This window comes from Ranitomeya imitator, chromosome 1 (genome assembly GCF_032444005.1).
Source record: "Ranitomeya imitator isolate aRanImi1 chromosome 1, aRanImi1.pri, whole genome shotgun sequence".
NCBI lineage: Eukaryota > Metazoa > Chordata > Amphibia > Anura > Dendrobatidae > Ranitomeya > Ranitomeya imitator.
In genome coordinates this window covers 302,699,410-302,721,103 of record NC_091282.1, presented here as the reverse complement: position 1 = coordinate 302,721,103, position 21,694 = coordinate 302,699,410, and the positions used below count along the sequence as shown (strand labels likewise).

The 21,694-nt window shown below is 43.8% G+C and overlaps 1 pseudogene; it reads right to left on the bottom strand.

Annotated features, from left to right (window-relative positions):
* Nucleotides 1-7,382: 7,382 nt before the first annotated feature.
* On the bottom strand, nucleotides 7,383-9,583 carry LOC138663203 (TATA element modulatory factor pseudogene; annotated as a pseudogene).
* Nucleotides 9,584-21,694: the final 12,111 nt, after the last annotated feature.

Here is a 21,694-nt window from a genome sequence, read left to right as displayed (position 1 = left end):
TCTCGCGAGACCGCTAAGTCTTCTGGGTAATTTTGCAATGCATCTCTGGGAACAGAAGCTGGTGGCAGCCGCACGCGCCTCGGCGGACGACGGAAGGTGAGAAGAGCAGGTTGTTTTTTTTTTTTATTATTTTTAACATTAGATCTTTTTAGTATTGATGCTGCATAGGCAGCATCAAGAGTAAAAAGTTGGTCACACATGGTTAATAGCAGCGTTAACGGAGTGCGTTACCCACGGCATAACGCGGTCCGTTAACGCTGCCATTAACCCTGTGTGAGCACTGAGTGGAGGGGAGTATGGATCGGGCGCCGGGCACTGACTGGATGGGAGTAGGGAGGGACTAATTCTTGGCCGGACTGTGCCCGGCGCTGATTGGTCGTGGCAGCCAGGACAGGCAGCTGGCGAGACCAATCAGCGACGCGGGATTTACGGGACAGACAGACAGACGGAAGTACCCCTTAGACAATTATATAGTAGACTAGATGGTGGCCCGATTCTAACGCATCAGGTATTCTAGAATATGTATGTATGTATATAGCAGCCACATAGTATATAGCACAGGCCATGTACCAAACAGTATATAACACAGCCCACGCAGTACATAACATTGCCCACGTAGTATATAACACTGCCTATGTACTATATAGCAGCCACATAGTATATAACACTGCCCACGTAGTATATAACACTGCCCATGTAGTATATAGCAGCCACGTAGTATATAACACTGTCCACGTAGTATATAACACTGCCCATGTAGTATATAGCAGCCACGTAGTATATAACACAGCCCACGTAGTATATAACACAGCCCACACAGTATATAACAGCCCATGTAGTATATAACAGTGCCCACGTAGTATATAGCAGCCACGTAGTATATAACACTGCCCACGTAGAATATAGCACAGCGCACGCAGTATATAACACAGCCCACGCAGTATATAACACTGCTCATGTAATATATAGTACAGCCCACGTAGTATATAACACAGCCCACGCAGTGTATAACAGCCCACGCAGTATCTAACACTGGCCACGTAGTATATAGCACAGCCCACATAGTATATTAGGCTAGGTTCACACTAGCGTTGCGCCGCCCTGCGTCGGCGACGCAACGCGCGACGCACGTAAAAACGCGCGCAAACGCGCGCAAAAACGCGCGCGTTTTGCGACGCGTGCGTCGTTTTTGACGAAAATCGGACGCACAGAAAATGCTACAATGTAGCGTTTTCTTGCGTCCGACGCTAGCGTCGGAAACGACGCACGTGGCGAAAAACGCCACCAAAACGACGCACGCGTCCCCTATGTTAAACATAGGGGCGCGTCGCCGCTGCGTCGCCGCTGCGTCGCCGGCGCGTCGCCGGCGCAACAGCGACGCACATTGGCGGAACGCCAATGTGAACGTAGCCTAACACAGCCCACGCAGTATAAAACACAGCCCACGTAATATATAGCACAGCCCACGTAATATATAGCACAGCCCACATAGTATATAACACAGCCCACGCAGTATCTAACACTGGCCACGTAGTATATAGCAGCCACACAGTATATAACACAGCCCACGTAGTATATAGCAGTGTGGGCACCATATCCCTAAAAAAAAATAATAAAAAAAAAAAATAGTTATATTCTCACCCTCCAGCGTCCAGCGAAGCTGTGTCGATGCGCGGGCGGCTGTCGCCAGCTTTCATTCCCAGGATGCATTGCGAAATTACCCAGATGACTTAGTGGTCTCTAGAGACCGCTAAGTCTTCTGGGTAATTTTGCAATGCATCTCTGGGAACGGAAGCTGGCGGCAGGCGCGCGCGCCTCGGCGGACGACGGAAAGTGAGAATAGCAGGGGTTTTTTTAAATTATTTTTAACATTAGATCTTCTTAGTATTGATGCTGCATAGGCAGCATCAATAGTAAAAAGTTGGTCACACAGGGTTAATAGCAGCGTTAACGGAGTGCGTTACCCGCGGCATAACGCGGTCCGTTAACACTGTCATTAACCCTGTGTGAGCGCTAACTGGAGGGCAGTATGGAGCGGGCGCCGGGCACTGACTGGACGGAAGTAGGGAGGGAATAATTCTCGGCCGGGCTGTGGCCATCGCTGATTGGTCACGGCAGCCAGGACAGGCAGCTGGCGAGACCAATCAGCGACGTGGGATTTCCGGGACAGATGGAAGTACCCCTTAGACAATTATATATATAGATTATTGAAATAAATAGAGAGACATTATAGATGACAAAAATATTTGTTTTGGACCACTCCTTTAAGACAAAATTATTATTTAAAGTGAACCTGTCAGCAGGATTGAGCTGAGTAACCGACTGACACTGTCATGTTGGCGTCATTATACTGTTTAAAATGATACCTTGGTTGATGAAATTCGTCTTGTTGTTGTTGTTTAATCTGTATTTGAGATTTTTGTGCTCTGGGGCGACCTGTGGGGGGGACGGCTTTATGTAGTGCTCTTCTTACATATTCATACAGATAAATGTGAACAGAGCACCACATAAAGCCCCCCACAAGCCCGTCCCAGAGAACGAGAATCTCATTAACTGAAAAATACAAATAAAGATTAAACAACAACCACAAGACGGATTTTATCAACCAAAATATCATTTTAGTCAGTATGACGGCACCGACCTGACACTGTATGTAGTTTACTTACCACAATCCTGCTGACAGGTTCCCTTTAAGGCAAAATTGGAAATCACCTAATGCCAATGATAGACTTTCATATTTTATTACTCAGCATTCAAGATGGTGGCAGTTTAGATGGCAGAAATAGAGTATGCTACAAGTATACCCCTCAAAAAAATATCATTATTATCATAGTGTATTAGAGCAATAGAGGGTTCTTTGCCTCTGCCACAATAATATCTTTAACCCCCTTCACGACATGCGCATGTCGTGTCTCTCCCTTTGATGTATGCTTCGGCGTTGAGCCCACATCTTTCCCCACACATGTCAGCTGTTTTGGACACCTGACATGTGCTTCTAACAGCCACGGGTGGAATCGCAGCTGTTAACCAGTTAAATGCCGCTGTCAATCTCTGACAGCGGCATTTAACTCACGCTTCCTGTAAGCGAGCTGGAAATTTGTCCCATCTGTGACCCCGTCACATGATCGGGGTCACCCATGGGTTGGCATGACAACCAGAGGTCTCCAGCAGACCTCTATGGTTGTCATAGCCAGATAGCTATGAGCGCCGTTCGGTGGTCGGCACTCATAGCAAGTGAGCAGTTCTGCTACACACAGGCGATCTGATCATCGCCTGTGTGTAGCAGAGGCGATCGGACTACTGCAGCTTCTAGTCTCCCATTGAGACTCTTGAAGCATGCAAAAAGTAAAATAAAAAGTATTTAAAAATATAAAAAAAAAATATTAGGGCTAGGTTCCCATTGCGTTAATGGGACCGCGCTAACGGACAGCGTTGCACGGCGAAATTAACGCCGTGCAACGCATCCGTTAGCGCGCCCATTAACAGCAATGGGGACGCACATCACTAGCGCGTGCCATTTTCGGCACGCGCTAGCGATGTGCCGGTGTTTTGTGGCGCGCCACGGACGCTGCTTGCAGCATCTGAGGCGCGCCCGCGGTCCGTTCCCCGCTCTCGCAGATCGGAGATCTGCGAGAGCGGGGACGTTTAACGCAACCCCTTTACAACACATTGCGTTAGCGCAATCCGCTAGCGCTAGGCGCTAAATGGATTGCACTAACACAATCTAAACCTAGCCTAAAGCTAAAATCATCCCCATTTCGCCCCATTCAAAATAAAACAATAAAAAAATCAAACATACACATATTGGGTATCGCTGCATTCAGAACTGCCTGATCTATCAAGCTATAAAAAGAATCAGATCGGTAAGTGGCGTAGCAAAAAAAAAAAAAAGAGTCAGAATTACATTTTTTTGGGTCAGCGGAAAATTGCATTTTATAAACGGTTGATAAAAGGATCTTATACACACCAAAATGTTATCATTAAAAACGTTAGCTTAGCACGTAAAAAATAAGCCCTCATCCGGCCCGACATCCTGAAAAATTTAGATGCTATGGGTATCGGAAAATGAAATTTTTTTTAACTTTTTTCATTTGGATTTTTTTTCAACGCATAAATAAAAAAGAACCTAGACATGTTTGGTGTCTATGAACTCGTAATGACTTGGAGAATCATAATGGCAGCTCAGTTTTAGAATTTGGTGAACAAGGTAAAAAAATTCCCAAAGACAGTTGTTGAATTGCACTTTTTTTGCAATTTTACCGCACTTGGAATTTGTTTCCCGTTTTTGAGTACACAATATGGTAAAACCAATGGTGTCTTTCAAAAGTAAAACTCGTCTCACAAAAAACAAGCCATCACATGGCCATATTGACAGAAAAATTAAAAAGTTATGGCTCTGGGAAGAAGGGGAGTGAAAAACAGAAAAGCAAAAATTAAACGGGCTCCATCATGAAGGGGTTAAACAGGACCTGTTACCAGGTCAAGAGTCAAGGAGTATCATTTCTCCTTACGGAGAGTGACATGTTAAGCATGTTTCCTCTGGGAAATATGCAAATTGTCTCTTCAGAGAGGAAGTGGACTAAAACTGTAGTGCCACCTATTGGAAGTAGCAATCCTAACAGTCAATGTTGACCCTTTAATAAGCCTTGTCACATGACTTAGGATAATAGCCAAACCAGAATCTCAATTTGCAGATGCTCTGTTTCGGGGTACTGCCCCTCGTCAGTGCAAAGTGGAGATCTGGTTTGGCTGATTGAGAGGCGTCTGATGGGGATCCAAGAAGTATCGTTTCTCCTTGTGGAGAGTGACATGTTAAGCATGTCGAGGTGAGGAGACTTAAAACCGCAATGCTCCTCTGGGAAATATGCAAATTGTCTCTTCAGAGAGGAAGAGGACTAGAACTCTAGTGCCACCTATTGGAAGTAGCAATCCTAACAGTCAATGTCAGGTCAAGAGTCGTAAATTCTGGATATCATTTTATGCCCACTACTACACTGAGTTTTACTTTCCAGCTTTTGATTATTTTATTTTTTAAATCTGCCATACGGGTTAAAAAAATTATGGGTCTTGTTGTTTTGTGTAAATTTGTATGGTCTTTACCAAGGGGGGTGGCTCACATTATTATCTGGGGATATGTTATTACCCCGAGAGCCTTGCCACCTTGTAAAGATAAAAAAAAAAGCTTTAACCCCTTTACCCCTGAAGGTGGTCTGCATGATAATAACCTGGCAAATATTTGCAATTCTGACCACTGTCCCTTTATGAGGTAATAACTCTGGAACGCTTCAACGGATCCCACTAATTCTGAGAATGCTTTTTCGTGACACATTGTACATCATGTTAGTTTTAAAATTTCTTTGATATAGCTTGTGTTTATTTGTATAAAAATGGAAATTTGGTGAAAATTTTGAAAACGTTGCCATTTTCAAACTTTTAATTTTTACGCCCTTAAATCAGAGCGATATGTCACACAAAATAGTTATTAAATAACATTTCCCACATGTCTACTTTACATCAGCACAATTTTTTAAACATATTTTTTTGTTAGGGTTAAAAGTTGACCAGAAATTTCACATTTTTTCAACAAAATTTACAAAACCATTTCTTTTTAGTGACCACTAGTGATGAGCGAGTATACTCTTTGCTCGGGTTTTCCCAAGCACGCTCGGGTGGTTTCCGAGTATTTGTTAGTGCTCGGAGATTTAGCTTTCCTTGCAGCAGCTGGATGATTTGCGACTGTTAGCCAGCTTGATTACATGTGGGGATTCCCTAGCAACCAGGCAACCCCCACATGTACTCAGGCTGGGTAGTAGCTGTAAATCATTCAGCTGAGGTGATGAAAACTAAATCTCAGAACACTAACAATACAAATACTCGGAGGTCACCCGAGTGTGCTCAGGAAAACCCGAGCAACGAGTACACTTGCTCATCACTAGTGACCACCTCACAGTTCAAGTTACTTTGAGGGGTCTATATGTTAGAAAATACCCCAAAGTGGCACCATTCTAAAAACTAAACCCCTCAAGGTGCTCAAAACCACATTGAAGAAGTTTATTAACCCTTCAGGTGCTTTACAGAAATTAATGGAACATGAATGAGCATGGTGGCTCAGTGGTTAGCATTACAGAGCTGGAGTCCTTGGTTCAAATCCCACCAAGGACAACATCTGCAAGGAGTTTTGTATGTTCTTCCCATGTTTGCGTGGGTTTCCTCCGGGTACTCCGGTTTCCTCCCACATTCCAAAGACATACTGATAGGAACTTTAGATTGTGAGCCCCAATGGGGACAGCAATGATAATGTGTGCAAACTGTAAAGCACAGCGGAATATGTCAGCACAATATAAAAATAAAGATTATTTATTTTATTTATTTATAAAGGAAAAAAAGAACATTTAACTTTTTTCACTAAAATTTTACTTTAGACTATTTTTTTATTATTTTCATAATGGTAACAGGAAACAATGAACTCCAAAATTTGTAAGGCAAGTTCTCCTGAACATGCTGATGCCCTATGTATGGTGAAAAACCCATGCCCCTGATGTACCTAAACAGTGGAAACCCCCACAAGTGACCCCATTTTGGAAACTGTATAGTGTTTGTACAGTTATCATACGACAGTTGTGTAGTGTTCGTCAGGTTGTAATACGTCAGTTGTGTAAGTCAGAAATTAATTTAGTAGTTCATGTATGTGTGGTACAGTCTGAAGCATTCTTTCATACACAGGTCAGGTTAATTGGGGAAAGTGCCGTATTGATAAATGGTGTCCTTGCGTATTCCCCTTCTGTAACACACTTGGCATTCTTTTGCAACTTACCTTTCTTTATGCTTTGAAGGGACCTCCCCCGGGAAATGCTGGCCTGGTACGATACGAGCCCCTTCAGTTCCAGAAGTACTGGGGCCCACTCGTTCCTGACTGCCAGATATCAGGGCCTTAAACACTACATAGTGTTTTTGTATTTTAGTAATAGTAAAAATATCTAGATTTAGACCCGAGCAAATTTACATACTACACAAAATAATAATTTAAATAGCAATATTTGGCTTTAAAGGGGCGAGAAATCGGAACGGCAGATCCACATGTGGCAAATAAAAATCATCTGTGAATGTACAGGAGAGTTTTTACAGAGGAGCGGCATTTACAGAGGTCTCTAGTTAGATCCTGTTATAGATGGGACTTTCTCAGAGGATCTAGTGCAGGGGTGTCAAACTGCATTCCTCGAGGGCCGCAAACGATGCGTGTTTTCAAGATTTCCTTAGCATTGCACAAGGTGCTGCAATCATTATGTGTGTAGGTGATTAAATTATTACCTGTGCAGTACAAGGAAATCCTGAAAACATGACCTGGTTGCAGCCCTCGAGGAATGCAGTTTGACACCCCTGATCTAGTGCGGTCTTTGCTGTAATAATTCGTCTGTCTGAGTCTTGTACATGTTTTTTACATCCTCCAGGTCCAGGCGCAGCTCATCTGCCTCCTCGGCTTTCTTGCCGTACATCTGCAGGATCGTGTTGTATCGTTGGTCCAAATCCCTCATCTGAATGCGCAGTTTGGGGATCTCCTTCACCTTCTCCTCTAGATCGTCATTGACATTATTTAACCTGACGACTTCTTCGGTGAGAATGTAGCGAGTTTTTTCCAAACTTACAATTTCAAGCTGCAACTGCGCCATCTCCCCTTCTCTCAATTGTAACTGAGACTGTAGACTTTCGATGACGCTGGAGCCGGCGCCCATCCTCACTGCGTCGTAGAGGTTGCTGCTGCTGACGGACATGGTCATAAGGCCGCAGAGCGGATCGTGGGAATCCTCCTGCGATAGGAGAGAAGTCTGTAAACCTGTCAAATCGGCCCCGCTGATGGAGCTGGAGCGGAACAATGTCGGGGTGGTGACACCCGTCTCGGGGGTGGGAAATCCGTAAGATTTACGCTCCCTTTCTTTGGCGGCCTCCTGGGCCAGCATGACCTTCTTTTTCTCCTGTTCCACCCTCATCTTCTCCATCTCTAGTTGACTGTTCAGCAAAGCCTTTTCCCTCCGAGCTTCTTCTCACGTTTACTTGTATTCCATCTTCAGATTCTCCAATTCCACCTGATTTCTGCTGTATTCTTCCTCCATATTTGACAACCTGGACTTCTCCACCTCTAGCTGAGCTTGGAAGCGGCTCTTCTCTTGGCGGAGGAGGCTATTTTGCGACTCGATGGCTGAGATTTGAGTTTTCGCAGACAGAAGCTCCTCGGTTGCTGCCCTCTCTTTTTCTATGGCGGACGCCGACCAAGTCTGTGATTCAGTGAGGCGATCAGACAGATTCTTCTCCAACTTCTCCCAGGATGTGCTCTGAGCCGCTAACGTTGCTTGGAGGTTCACAATTTGGCACAGCAATGGTCGTGTAGCGGAAGTGACGCTCTGACTCAGCTCCTGGTTCCGAGATTCCCCTTCTTGGAGTCTCTGCTGCAGCTCTGCTATTTCTTGCCGCAAATAATCCTCTTTCTTTGCAGCCTGTTGCTCCGCTCTTTGCAGCGCCAGCCTCAAATCGGCCACCTGAATGGCCAAGGCTTCCTGCTGCTTTTGTGACTCTTCCCTTGCCTTTTCCAGCGCTAAACACATCTCTTTCTTCGCTCTGATTTCGCAGCTTAGCGCCACCTCTTGCGCTTCGCTGGCTTTTGTGGCATTTGCTTTGTGTAATTCAGCCAGGACCCGGTAGGAGCCGTCCAGAGCTGCCTGCAGACTGCGGTTCTTCTCTTGGATTTCGTCCAGCTCTGTCTGTAATCTTCCCACATCCTTCTCTTGTCTTTCCACCACGCTGTTCAGCTTCCTGATGTTCCCGCGATGTTGTTTCTCCACCTCTTCTTAAACACTACCTATGGAAATGAAGGTACATTGTAGCAGTCTGGCCTGCACATTGTGACAGCAGGAAAGCGTTGTGCATTGCCATGTGTACGATGTGCACAGCCAGCTTATTGTGCCACAGCTTGGCCTTTCTCAAAGCACTGTATGATTGCATATTTTTGTTGTACCCCAGTACACAGTCCAGTTTGCAGACTTGTGTAGAGGTAACTCGAACTGTGCTGAGGGTGCTGCCATCACCATGTATGGTGGTCAAAAAGAAGACATTCCTCTTGTCCTTGTACTTGACCATCAGCATGTGGTCGCTACATTGGGCTCTGCTGTCACCCCTTTTGAGCATCTGCCCAATTAGAGTTTTCGGGAGGCCTTTTTTGCGGCCCAAGGGACTTGAAGAGTGGGATGCTGGTATAAAGGTTATAGAGGATAACCTTAATCCAGCAGTGGGTATACCAAATCCCACACAATTTTCTCACTCACTCCCAGGACAGGGGTGCATTCAGAGGGTTCAACCTGGGTGTTCTTCCCTTCATAAACTCTAAACCTGTGGGTGTACCCTGAGATTATCTCCCACAGCTTATAGAGTTTAATTACATACCTGACTCTTTAACTGTTAAACGGAATTTGAGCCTCCCCTTGAATTGAATTAGTGACTCATTGATGCAGATGTCTCTTTGGGGCATGTACCCTTCAGCAAACTTTTTGTTGAAATGTTCGATGATCGGTCGAACATTGAACAGACTGACCATCTGAGGTTATCTTGGGGAGGGCACCGTGCAATATTATTATTATGCAGGAATTTGTGTACGGCCACGTGTCCAGGTCATGACCATTCGGAACTCTGCAGTGTTGTATAAAACATCAACACTCCGATATTGCAAAAGTACTGGCTTCTTCAAAATCTCCATGTGAAGGGCCAGGCCCCAAAACTTCATAATTTCAACTGCATCTACAGGAATCCAGTTAAAAAATGATGAATCACGTTTTTCTGCCAAAAATTGATGAGCGTACAAATTAGTTTGGTCCACCATAAGGTTACCAAAATCCTTAGAGAAAAAGACTTTGAAAAAGTCTATTTCTGTGAGGCCTGTGGTGTCAAACTTGATTCCTAATTGCACCACAAAATCAGGAATCAGTGGCTCATAATTTTTTGGGGGGCAATGTCCATGCGGGGTCAGTAAGCAGGGGCGCTGGTTCACCTTCCGTCCTGGGGTGACTTCTTGCTTGCTCACCTTCAGTCCTGGGGCATCTTCGTGCTGGTTCATCTTCAGTCCTGGGGCATCTTTGTGGTGGTCCAGCAACACCTGAGGAGGAAGAGGAGGAGGAAAAGGAGGATGACAGAGTCTGAAAACGAACGTAAGATGGGATCTTCTCCTTTACTGTCCGTGTCAGAGGCAAGGAAACCATATGCCTCCTCCACTGAATAATGTTTTTGGGATGAGCAGGACAACATTTATTTTTATGCATGTAGTGTTTGTGTCATTACTTTATTCAGCGGTATGTGAGAGAGTGCTTGGAGAGAGTGCTTTTTTTTTTTTAAGAAAAAGATAAAAAAAAGAAGTAGCAACCAGGGAGAAAAAAAAGTAATCAAAGCTCGGAGGATGTGCATATGGAGGTAGTGCAAAGGGGTGTGGAGGAGGGTAAAAAGAGGGGGGAAGGGTGAGAGGGGGATTGGGGTTGATGAGGAGAGATCAGGCAGGAATCAGGGATCAAAAAACTTACAGTTGTCTTCTCCCTTCTTTCTTCCTTTTTCTCTCTTCCTTCATCTGTAAGGGAGGAGGGGTGTGGAAGGAGGAGAGGGGGATTGGGGTGGATGAGGAGAGATCAGGCAGGAATCTTCTTACAGATGTCTTCTCTCTTCTTTCTTCTCTGTTCTTTCTTCTTTAGTAGCAGTGAGCGACTGTGGCACAGCAGAGATCGGATAGTGTGACCACCCTACACAAAGCCTCTGCTACTATGAGGAAGTGGAGGGTGGTCACAGACAGGTCACAGAGCGGCCACACCGCATCTATGCCTTGTGATTGGTGTGATCAATGTGGCTGAGGTGATGCTGGTTGCCAGGCACCAGCCTAGGATGGGTGCTCTTACAGCTCCGATCCTAGGCAGGTCACAGCCAGGACACAGCTAGGTCACAACGAGGTCACATCATGCCTATGCCTTGTGATTGGTGCAATTGTGTAATCGTCGACCGCACCAATCAGAGTGGGTCCAGGCCATGTCTGGTGTTGCCAGGCACCTGCCTATGATTGGTGCTCTTAGAGGGTCGTAGGCTGGGCCATCATTGTTTCAGGCAATCTGATTGTCTTAAACACAGAGAAATCCAGCGATTGGCTGTTCACAATTGAACAGCCAATCACAGCAATCGTAGTTGGGGGGGGGGGGGGCGGCGACACCATCTACTCTGATGTAAGATGATGTCGGAACTTTAATGCGATCATGGCGACTTCGGTTCCAGTGTCGCATTAAAAAAAGATGTAATAATAATCCGTCCTTGGTCAATAAGGCCCAGGGTGCAGGAACGTATTATTACGTACTATGTCAGAAAGAGGTTAAATAAAAGGTCAATTATTTCTGGAACTGACTGGCAAAAAAGAAAAGGCATAAAATAAGAGCAAAATTGGCCATCTTTGACTTCGTAACAGGACCTTTTTAAGGGTATTGTATAACATTAGAAAAACTAATTTTTTTCTCCTGAAAACATCATCATATCATTGGCTTTGTCTTGTATTGCACTTCATCAACATTTACGGTCTATTTACATAGAGTGACCGGCGATTAGCAAACTTTTATCAATTGGCTGTTGTTTGAATACTTTTTTCACAGGCCGCCATGGTTCTCAGGAGTGCGAGCCCTGTTTACACAGCATGATTATCGTAAAGCAAGTATTTTTAACAAAGCTCATTCATGATTATCTTGAACTGTAAATGCACCTTTATTGATTGAGTCTATTCTTCAATACCAGATGCAATCTACTGGCAACAATAGCTCTGTTACTGAGAAAAAAATAGACTACTTTTTGTTATCTGTCTTGAACCACCCTTAAGGTACCTTCACACATAACGATATTGTTAACGATATCGTTGCTTTTTGTGACGTAGCAACGATATCGTTAATAAAATCGTTATGTGTGACAGCGACCAACGATCAGGCCCCTGCTGGGAGATCGTTGGTCGCTGAAGAAAGTCCAGAACTTTATTTCGTCGCTGGATCTCCCGTGGACATCGCTGGATCGGCGTGTGTGACACCGATCCAGCGATGTCTTCACTGGTAACCAGGGTAAACATCGGGTAACTAAGCGCAGGGCCGCGCTTAGTAACCCGATGTTTACCCTGGTTACCATACTAAAAGTAAAAAGAACAAACAGTACATACTTACCTACCGCTGTCTGTCCTCCAGCGCTGTGCTCTGCACTCATCCTGTACTGGCTGTGAGCGTCGGTCAGCCGGAAAGCAGAGCGGTGACGTCACCGCTCTGCTTTCCGGCCGCTGTGCTCACACAGACAGTACAGGAGGAGTGCAGAGCACAGCGCTGGAGGACAGACAGCGGTAGGTAAGTATGTAGTGGTTGTTTTTTTTACTTTTACGATGGTAACCAGGGTAAACATCGGGTTACTAAGCGCGGCCCTGCGCTTAGTTACCCGATGTTTACCCTGGTTACCGGCATCGTTGGTCGCTGGAGAGCGGTCTGTGTGACAGCTCTCCAGCGACCAAACAGCGACGCTGCAGCGATCCGGATCGTTGTCGGTATCGCTGCAGCGTCGCTTAATGTGAAGGGGCCTTTACAGCATGAGAAGTAAAAATAAAGAGATCTGTTGTAATTCATAATTAAAAAAAAATTACACATATATATATATATATATATATATACAGTATATATGTAACTTTTTGGAGGTGAATTTAAATCAGAAACCCAATTTGAAAAAAGTTATAGAACATCTTTAGAACTATAGCTATGATATGTGCTAAATTTGTTACAGCACTGTTTATGTTTATTTTGCTTCTCATAGGTTTTGTATGCTTTATGGCCAAAAAGAACATGCGTTTACGTACTGCATGTATACCAACTTAAACAAAGCTCAATTTTTGTGTTTTTCTTTGTATTTTTGCATTTTGTGCAAGTCGGGTGTGGCCTCCCTCTCCTGAGCAGGAAATAACATTTAAAAGCTTCCCCAGACTGGTGTCCACAGGTTGGGACCCGGTCCTTAACTGAGGTTAACTCTGACACATGGTAAGGTTTTTAATATTAGACAGTGTAGGTTCCGTCCCGATCAGGGTAGCCTTGTTGACGTTGGGATGGCTTTTATGCTATTTTTGATCAAAACAGTGTTGCGAAGAACCCTGTGTTATTTAAAGGCACCTTTGCTTTTTACTTATTTAGCAGGGTTTATGTTTATTTTGCTTCTTGTAGGTTTTGTATAGAGAACACATGGTGGCTTAAAGAAGCACTCCTGTTAAATTTTTGCTTATCCTCTTAACATAGTGCAATCATCTTACTATATGACTCTGTGTACTTACAACTGCTAATTTTGCCTTTCTACCCAGTTAATTATTCTCTTTTCCACTTTTCCATAAGATCTATGTTTTCATGGGATTAAAAACAGACTAGCTGAATCCTTCTAAGCTTTAAGGATAATAAGGTAGTTCCTTTTCCCTTCATGAGTCATCATTAGAACTACAATCCTACTCAGTAAAAGTCCCAGGCAAGGGGGAAGAGGGGAGCAGCTGAGTCAAAAATTGAAGAGGGAATTGACTAAAAAAAGGGAAAAGTTACACATAGAGCTTAGATTTTAATCATGCAATGTCATAGACTTAATGGAAAGGAAAAGAATTTACGGGGAATAAGGGCAAAATGCGCAATTGTCAGTACACAGTACTATATAATATGATAATTGCAATGTATTAATATAATAAAAACTTTGTTGGGAGGGCTTCTTCAAAGATTATAATATGTATTGATCTTTAAATTGTGACCTCAGATTTCAAGGCTTCCAAAACCTGAGAAGTAAACTGAGATACAATGTACACTATTTACTTTGTATCTATCCTTTACTCTTTCTGATAGACTTGATAATCTCCTGAAGAACCCTTTCATGGACTTCTAATGAAAATTATCCTTCTTGACTTTGCTTCTTAACAATTTGCGGTTTTAGATTGGTTATTATATAGACTTTTAAACAAAATGGCATTTGTAATTGACTCTGCCTTGCAATTTGGTTTAATGTTATCATTGCGTAGGTCTGTGTGTTTGGGCTCTTCAAGCTCAGTGGTTGGTTGTGTAATTACCTCTCTCAACAATTTAAAATGCACATATGAAACAGGTGCAGAACAAAAGTGCTGTTTTTTCTTAAATAGATTGTTTTGCCCCTCAACATGCGATGTTCTTAGGGTACCGTCACACTAAGCGACGCTGCAGCGATACCGACAACGATGTCGATCGCTGCAGCGTCGCTGTTTGGTCGCTGGAGAGCTGTCACACAGACAGTTCTCCAGCGACCAACGATCCCGAGGTCCCCGGTAACCTCCTTCTCCCATCATCCCCCTGTCAGTGTTGGCGTCTGACGTCGCCAACACTGACAGTGGACGCGATGTCGTCACTGCCCGGTGCCCGCTGTCAGGAGATCAGCGGGAGCAGCCCAGGAACCAGTAGTAGTGAGTATTTATTTATTTATTTATTTTTTATTGGTGCTGCTGCCTTATTACAGGGTCTGACTATGGGGGCTGCCTTATTACAGGGTCTGACTATGGGGGCTGCCTTATTACAGGGTCTGACTATAAAGGGGCTGCCTCATTACAGGGTCTGACTATGGGGGTGCTGCCTTATTATAGGGTCTGACTATGGGGGCTGCCTTATTACAGGGTCTGACTATGGGGCTGCCTTATTACAGGGTCTGACTATAGGGGTGCTGACTCATTACAGGGTCTGACTATGGGGGTGCTGCCTTATTACAGGGTCTGACTATGGGGGCTGCCTTATTACAGAGTCTGACTATGGAGGTGCTGCCTTATTACAGGGTCTGACTATGGGGGTGCTGCCTTATTACAGGGTCTGACTATGGGGGCTGCCTTATTACAGAGTCTGACTATGGAGGTGCTGCCTTATTACAGGGTCTGCCTATGGGGGTGCTGCCTTATACTAAAGAGTCTGCCTATGGGGGTACTGCCTTATTACAGGGTCTGCCTATATGGGGGTGCTGCCTTATTACATTTTTTGCCTATGGGGGGCTGCCTTATTACAGGGTCTGACAATGGGGGCTGCCTTATGCTATAGAGTCTGCCTATGGGGAGTGTATTATACTATATTGTGGACTATTTGGTGCATTATGCTACTGTATATGGAGGCCATCATACAGTATGGAGATTACAGTGTGAGGGTCATTATACATTGTTGGAGCCATCAAACAGTTTGGGGGCTACTAAAGAGTCAGTATACTGTGTGGGTGTATTATACTGTGTTAGGGTATGTGTCCACGTTCAGGATTGCATCAGGATTTGGTCAGGGTTTTATGCAGGTAAAATCCTGACCAAATCTGCACCAGAGGTCACTGGCAGGTCACCTGCATTGTCCTTGCGTTGTTTCTGCAATGTAAGGACATGCTGCGTTCTTAAAAGACTCACCGCATGTGCGTTTTCGCGGTCTGCCGCATGCGTCTTTTAATGCATAGTGGAGACGGGATTTCATGAAATCCCCTCCACTATGCTGTAACATCTGGACGCTGCGTTTTTGACGCTGCGGTTCAACGCAGCCTCAAAAACGCAGCGTTTCCTGAACGTGGAAACATACCCTAAGAGAGCATCATACTGTGTAAAGGGGAGCTGTACGGGGGGGGGAGACTTGGGACATTATTAAATGTAAAGTGGGCAGTTATTGTTATAGGGGAACTCAGGTTACTGTGGCTATCAAAGGGGCAAACATGGCAATATTACTTTCTAGGGGGCAAAATATGGGCACTGTTTTCTACGGCACTTGCACCTGGCATTACTATATCATAGAGGGGTGCTTTAGAATTTAGAGGGCACAGAGAACCACACAGCAGATGCAGTAATAGGGACACATACAGCAGCAGCGGCACAGTATTGGGGTATCAGGGGCAGTAATAGGGACACATACGGCAGCAGCGACTCGGTATCGGGGTATCAGGTGCAGTAATAGGGACACATACGGCAGCAGCGGCTCACTATTGGGGTATCAGGGGCAGTAATAGGGACACATACAGCAGCAGCGGCACAGTATTGGGGTATCATGGGCAGTAATAGGGACACATACGGCAGCAGCGACTCGGTATCGGGGTATCAGGTGCAGTAATAGGGTCACATACAGCAGCAGTGGCTCAGTATTGGGGTATCAGGTGGAGTAATAGGGACACATACGGCAGCAGCGGCTCAGTATTGGGGTATCAGGTGGAGTAATAGGGACACATACAGCAGCAGCGGCTCAGTATTGGGGTATCAGGTGGAGTAATAGGGACACATACGGCAGCAGCGGCTCAGTATTGGTGTATCAGGTGCAGTAATAGGGACACATACGGCATGTGCGGCTCAGTATTGGGGTATCAGGGGCAGTAATAGGGACATACGGCAGCAGCGGCTCAGTATTGGGGTATCAGTAGGATGAGGAGTTTGTGCAGGTTGGTAGTAGATGGTGATGGGGCTGGAATGTGAGAAGTGAAATGTGCCTTTGTTGTATTCTCTGCAGACAAGTTGTAGCTGGAAGAAGTTGTCATGTCGGTCTGGGCCAGATGGAAAAGACGGGAAAAATGAACGATTCCATCAGAAAGAACGTCAGCGGTAAGTCACTATCTGTAACTGTGCAGTGATCTGTTATATGTTCTGTAGGACTGGTATCTACCACTGACTATATGGCGGTAATATCCATATTGATCTTTATATAGAGATAATAATAATAAATAATAATCTTTATTTTTATATAGCGCTAACATATTCCGCAGCACTTTACAGTTTGCACACATTATCATCACTGTCCCCGATGGGGTTTACAATCTAGATTCTCTATCAGTATGTCTTTGGAATGTGGGAGGAAACCGGAGAACACGGAGGAAACCCACACAAACACGGAGAGAACATACAAACTCTTTGCAGATGTTGTCCTTGGTGGGGTTTGAACCCAGGACTCCAGCGCTGCAGTGCTAACCACTGCGCCACCGTGCCGCCCCTAGAGATTATCTTCAGTAACAGCGCGGTCATCTGCTGAGGTTCTCCTCCACTATTAGGGCGCCTCACCGAGTTGTAATCAAGGATACCTGGTTAGGGGCCCACTCAGAAGCTTCGCCCCCCTAAACCAAAAGCCTAGCTAAGCCACTGCTACAGATACACACTTCAAGACCGTTCCAGAATTTCTGGTAATAGTTTGGTTATTGATAACTGAATATGTTACTGGTTACAGAGGGCCTATACTGTAGAAATTCTTATGAAAGTTGTAAATCACCCAATACCAGTAAGAGACTTTCACATTTTATTCATCATTATTCAAGATGGTGGCTTTTCAGACGGCAGAGACATATCACAGCTAAATCACAAGAAAAATGGCTTTATTATCACTACATATCAGAGAAATGCCGGATTCCTTGCAACTGCCACAAAACTATTTTTAAAGGTGTATAATATTAGAAAAACTGATGTGATTTTTTTCTCTCTCGAAAACAGCATTATACCATTTGCTGTGTCTGGTATTGCACCTCATCTGCATTTATTGAGCAAGATTAAATTGCAATACCAGATATGACCTATTAACAACAGTGGCTCTGTTGATTAAAAAATAGACTTTTTTTTTATCAGTCTTGGACTACCATACGACATTGGAAGTCAGAAAACAATATAAATGAATATTAATTGATAATTAAAATTATACATAACTTTTTGGACATGAATTTAAGCGAGAAACCTAAACTGTATAAAAAGATGAATGTCTTTAGAAGTATGCCTATACTATTTGCTAATGCGAGCTTAGGTGGCTTAAAGGTTACAATACCATAGTATGTCCAGATTTGATCTCCAAGCTTTGGTATCAGACTTCAGGGCTCTCACGATCAAAACCTGAGATGTAAATTGAGATGCAATATACACTATTTACTTTGAAGAACCACTTTTATGGACTTCTATTGAAAACAGTCATTGTCTTTTCTAATTCACAATCTCAAGTTTTAGATTGGTTATTATATCAAATTTCTAAACACAATGGTATTTCTAGTTGACTCAGCCTTGCAATTTGGTACAATGTCATAATTGCGTAGGTCTGTGTGTTTGGGCTCATCAAGCTCAGTGGATGGCTGTGTAATTACCTCTCTCAACAGGGTAAAATGCACATGTAGAACAGGTGCAGAACAAAAGTACTGAGTTTTCTTAAATAGATTGTTTTGCACATTTCCCCTGGGGTCTTATATGTAGAAAATTAGCACTGTCCAGATGGTTGGGGAATTAAGAATATCTTTTTAGCATTTTGTAACATTTTGATTTTTGTCCAGTTTAGGTACTTTGGATAAACCAGAGGAAAGAATGAAGGCCTATTCTCTAGCAATAGAGAACTGGCTGTTTATTTAAAAAATACTGCTGCTAACATTGCAAACACAGTACAGCTATAATCTATGTTTCTGACTACATCATGATCAGGCACTATGTTTTGCATGCATGCATAAAGGGTTTGTCCATTGCATGGACACACCCTTCTGACTTCCTGTTTATACACTACTAGTACAACCCCTTCTGAGTCCCCTATCTTTCTCCCCAGGAAAATAATAACAAGCATACTCACTTCTGGTGCCGGCGCTGTTCCAGCGATGTCGGCAATGGCATTGTTATGTCAAGCAATCCCTGCAGCCGGTCAGCACTGGCTTCACAGTTACCGTTTCGAACAACTCAAGACCTCTGGAGGAAGTGAGAGCCACATCTCTGACTTCCTTTAGATGTCTGCAGGAGAGTGAATCCAGTGCTGAATGGCTGCAGGGATTGCGTGACATAACAATGCTACGCAATCCCCCGAAGACCCAGTGACGACATTGCTGGAACATCATATACATTCAAACAAAAAGCAGCACACTGTAACGCTAAAGCATGAAATATGAAAAATGAAAATTGAATTGCATTACTGCACTAGAAATATGAAAAATTGAGAATGTTTAGAGCATAAATTGGCCAATTCATGTGTACCCAGCAGCCACGATAAGATGATTCTCGTTGCCAGGACCTAATGCCAATCCTCTCTTAGACTGAAGTCTATACCTCTATGTGAACCTAATGTGAATCCTCTCCTAGACTGAAGTCTATATCTCTATGGAGGGGTAGGATCCTGCTGCAATTAAAAAAGCCTGAAGCTAAGGAGAGAGGTGCTCAGTCAGAAGGCTAATGCATACAAAAAAACAAAAGGATTCTACCCCTCCATAGAGATATAGACTTCAGTCTAAGAGAGGATTCACATTAGATTCCCATAGAGATTTAGACTTCAGTCTTAGAGAGTATTGGCATTAGGACCTGGCAACGAGAATCACCTTATTGTGGCTGCCGAGTACACATGAATTGGCCAATTTATGTGCTAAGCATTCTCAATTTTTGATATGTCTAGTGCAGTAATGCAGTTCAATTTTCATATTTCATATGGTGAGCTGCTTTTTGTTTGAATGTACAGTGGGGCAAAAAAGTATTTAGTCAGTCAGCAATAGTGCAAGTTCCACCACTTAAAAAGATGAGAGGCGTCTGTTATTTACATCATAGGTAGACCTCAACTATGGGAGACAAACTGAGAAAAAAAAAATCCAGAAAATCACATTGTCTGTTTTTTTAACATTTTTTTTGCATATTATGGTGGAAAATAAGTATTTGGTCAGATACAAACAATCAAGATTTCTGGCTCTCACAGACCTGTAACTTCTTCTTTAAGAGTCTCCTCTTTCCTCCACTCATTACCTGTAGTAATGGCACCTGTTTAAACTTGTTATCAGTATAAAAAGACACCTGTGCACACGCTCAAACAGTCTGACTCCAAACTCCACTATGGTGAAGACCAAAGAGCTGTCAAAGGACACCAGAAACAAAATTGTAGCCCTGCACCAGGCTGGGAAGACTGAATCTGCAATAGCCAACCAGCTTGGAGTGAAGAAATCAACAGTGGGAGCAATAACTAGAAAATGGAAGACATACAAGACCACTGATAATCTCCCTCGATCTGGGGCTCCACGCAAAATCCCACCCCGTGGGGTCAGAATGATCACAAGAATGGTGAGCAAAAATCCCAGAACCACGCGGGGGGACCTAGTGAATGAACTGCAGAGAGCTGGGACCAATGTAACAAGGCCTACCATAAGTAACACACTACGCCACCATGGACTCAGATCCTGCAGTGCCAGACGTGTCCCACTGCTTAAGCCAGTACATGTCCGGGCCCGTCTGAAGTTTGCTAGAGAGCATTTGGATGATCCAGAGGAGTTTTGGGAGAATGTCCTATGGTCTGATGAAACCAAACTGGAACTGTTTGGTAGAAACACAACTTGTCGTGTTTGGAGGAAAAAGAATACTGAGTTGCATCCATCAAACACCATACCTACTGTAAAGCATGGTGGTGGAAACATCATGCTTTGGGGCTGTTTCTCTGCAAAGGGGCCAGGACGACTGATCCGGGTACATGAAAGAATGAATGGGGCCATGTATCGTGAGATTTTGAGTGCAAACCTCCTTCCATCAGCAAGGGCATTGAAGATGAAACGTGGCTGGGTCTTTCAACATGACAATGATCCAAAGCACACCGCCAGGGCAACGAAGGAGTGGCTTCGTAAGAAGCATTTCAAGGTCCTGGAGTGGCCTAGCCAGTCTCCAGATCTCAACCCTATAGAAAACCTTTGGAGGGAGTTGAAAGTCCGTGTTGCCAAGCGAAAAGCCAAAAACATCACTGCTCTAGAGGAGATCTGCATGGAGGAATGGGCCAACATACCAACAACAGTGTGTGGCAACCTTGTGAAGACTTACAGAAAACGTTTGACCTCTGTCATTGCCAACAAAGGATATATTACAAAGTATTGAGATGAAATTTTGTTTCTGACCAAATACTTATTTTCCACCATATTTATGCAAATAAAATGTTAAAAAAACAGACAATGTGATTTTCTGGATTTTTTTTCTCAGTTTGTCTCCCATAGTTGAGGTCTACCTATGATGTAAATTACAGACGCCTCTCATCTTTTTAAGTGGTGGAACTTGCACTATTGCTGACTGACTAAATACTTTTTTGCCCCACTGTATATGAGCTGGTGACTCTAGGTAAGCACCTGGTCAGACCTAATTCATATTTGAATGTGACAGTCAGTCTTTTGTTATTTTTATGCATTAGACTTCTGACTGAGCACTCCGCCCCTTAGCTTCAGGCATTTTTATTTGCAGCAGGATCCTACCCCTCCATAGAGATATAGATTCTATATACTCGATATAGACAGAAGTCTTTTATAAAGGAGACTATGTAAGGCAGCTGTCTTTAATTTGAAAAAGCTGCCACGTGAAATGAGCATCAAAGGGGCCAGCAGGGAGACGTGTGGACGCTACCACTGATAATGGGTAAGCAGGTTTTAATCCCTCCGGGTCTTTGAGCTTCATGCTTTTTGTGCATTAACTTTTTCTTTGACCAGTTTCTGCTCATTTTGTATGTTACGTACCCTTGTCTGCATTTGATAATATGTTTGATCCTGCTCACCCTGGTATACGTGACACACTTTCTCCCTGCTGTACCCGCATGTCTTCTCTATTATTTTCATTCCTGTACTTTGATGTCTATTATTTTTTATATTTGAATGCATTATTGGTATAATAAAACTATTTATATTTTTTATTCTTGGTGGATTTCTTGTACTCCGTTTTCCTCTGTGT